The 2,500-nt window shown below is 41.8% G+C and overlaps 1 protein-coding gene across 1 annotated transcript in view; it reads right to left on the reverse strand.

Moving 5' to 3' along the window:
• LOC123514629 (neuropilin and tolloid-like protein 1) overlaps nucleotides 1–2,500 on the reverse strand; it is a gene marked incomplete at its 3' end in the record, with an annotated part of 287,000 nt that overhangs the window by 53,682 nt on the left and 230,818 nt on the right.

The raw sequence follows: 2,500 nt of genomic DNA on the forward strand, positions 1-2,500 counted from the left end.
TGCGTGAACGGTGACGGAAACTTAGAGACGAGAATGGAAAATATCGAAGTGAGTAAGTGAATAGTTGGTGGTTAAGTCATTTTCACAAGAATATTTAGTTGAGTAGAATATTTATGGTGAAAAAATTGACTTCTTTCACTTTGTCCATTTTCACTTTTTTTTTTATCTTCATTTTCTTCCTGTTTCTCTATTTTTTTTTCCTCTTTGTTCAGATTTTCTTCAGTTCTTTCTTCTATTGGTTCTGTTGTTGTTATTATTATTGTTGTTGTTGTTGTTGTTGTTGTTGTTGTAATAGTTACCATTGTTTATATCATTCTTGTTCCTCCTCTTCTTTCTCATAAAATCTGCATCATTATCTATCATCTTCTTCCTCCTCCTTATCCCCTTGTATGTTGCCTTCGCTCCCTTCTTCCCTTGCTTGTGATTCCTCTTCTTTCCTGCTATATCACCACCACCACCATCACCTCCTCCTTCTCCACTTCTCCCGTCGCTCCGTTCCATTTTTTTTTCCATTTTCTTGGTCGTAAACATAAAGCCGTATTACTTTTCTTCTTTCCCCTTATTTTTCCCTCCCTTCCTCCTTCCCCTCACCTCCACTCCCTCCCTCTCTCTCCCTCCTTCACACCTTATACCTCTGTTTTTATTCCCTCTCACCTTTCTTGACCTTTTCCTGTGTTTGTGTGATTTCTTTTCCTTATATTTCTTTCAACTTCATTTCTTCTCGTTTCTGTTCTTCCTTCAGCATCCTTCTCGTATTTCCATTTATCCTTCACTCTCTTTCTTTTCTTTATTTTACTTTCTTCTCTCCTGCCATTCTCTACTTTTATCATCATTATTCTCTAATTTTCTCTTTCTACACTTTACCGTTTTATTTTTTCTCTTCTCTATCTCCCTGTTCCTCCTCCTGCTTCTATTCTTCTCTTCTTTCTTTCTCCACCTCTCTCATCATCTTCACTTTCTCCCCCTTCCGTTTTTTCGACCTGTTCATTTTCCTTCTCTCATCTTCTACTTCGTCCTTTTCTGTCTTCTCTTCTTCCACCTGCATCCTCTTTCTCCTCTCCTTCCACCCTTTCTTCCTTTCCACCACCCACTACCACCAAATCTCATCCTCCACTCCTTCCTCCACTTTCTTCCTGAAAATCTTTCCTCCGCTACCATTCATCGTCTTTCGCCTTCCTCCCTTTCCTCCACCTCCTCCAATTCAACATTTTTCTTCTCCCTTCCTTTCCCTTACCTCCAGTTCAACATGTTTTCCCTCCCACACTCTCCTCCGCATCTCCCCTTTAGCGATTCAGCCAGAAGGTCACGGAGGAGGAGGAGGAGGAAAAGGAGGAGGTAGGGAAAAGGAGGAAAAGGAGAGAGCCGTGCGAAGCTACAGCTGATGATAAACAGTGATAAGGGCGAACGGGCGTTATCGGTAAGGCCAGAGTTCCAGCTAAGGAGTGTAAGAGAGAGGAGTTCGTGCTTTTCTTGCCCCTAAAGTTCCACACCCCCGCCCGTCCCATGCTTTGCTCTTTCACCTCTCTTTCCTACCTGGCTGGCTGTGTGGATGGATCGCTCTTCTCTCTCTCTCTCTCTCTCTCTCTCTCTCTCTCTCTCTCCGTTGATTTTTAGTTTTTTTTTTTCGTTTATTATTTTTTGTGGGTTGTTTGTGTTTTCTTGCTTCGTTTTCTTCGGTTTCTCTCTTTTCTTGATTCGTATTCTCTGTTTCTATTTGTTTTTTTGTTTTTTTTCTTCTTTCTATGTTTGGTTTTCGTAATTTTCCCTCCCTTTCTCTACGGACTCTCTCTCTCTCACTCTCTCTCTGAAGGTGCAGAAGGAAAATGGAAAAAAATTATCCATTCTCATGCGCCATTTCTATCTTCATTCCTTCATCTCCCTTTTCTTTCCACTTCCTTACCTACTTTCTCCTTTCTCTTCTTTTTCTTCCTTTCTTTCTCTTATTTTTCTTTTTCCTCCATTTCATTTAGCTTCCTTTTCCATCTGTAGTATGTTTCCTTTTGCGAGACTTTTTATTTTTTTTTTCTCTCTCTCTCTCTCTCTCTCTCTCTCTCTCTCTCTCTCTCTCTCTCTCTCTGTCGTCCTTTCCATCAATCCTCTTGTCTCTACTAATTGACCTTCATCCATTTAACTTTCTTAAATCGACAAAGGCACACGCACCAAAAATCCGCTGCACACACACACACACACACACACACACACACACACACACACACACACACACACACACACACACACACACACACACACACACACACACACACACACACACACACAGAGAGAGAGAGAGAGAGAGAGAGAGAGAGAGAGAGAGAGAGAGAGAGAGAGAGAGAGAGAGAGAGAGAGAGAGAGAGAGAGAGAGAGAGAGAGAGAGAGAGAGAGAGAGAGAGAACATTTAGATGGGAAACGGAAGTTGGATGAAGTGGAAAGGAAAGAAAGATAAAGAGAGATAAAGAGAAAGAGGAGGAGAGGAGGAGGAGGAGGAGGAGGAGGAGGAGGA

The sequence above is a fragment of the Portunus trituberculatus genome, chromosome 38 (assembly GCF_017591435.1).
Source record: "Portunus trituberculatus isolate SZX2019 chromosome 38, ASM1759143v1, whole genome shotgun sequence".
Classification (NCBI taxonomy): Eukaryota; Metazoa; Arthropoda; class Malacostraca; order Decapoda; family Portunidae; genus Portunus; species Portunus trituberculatus.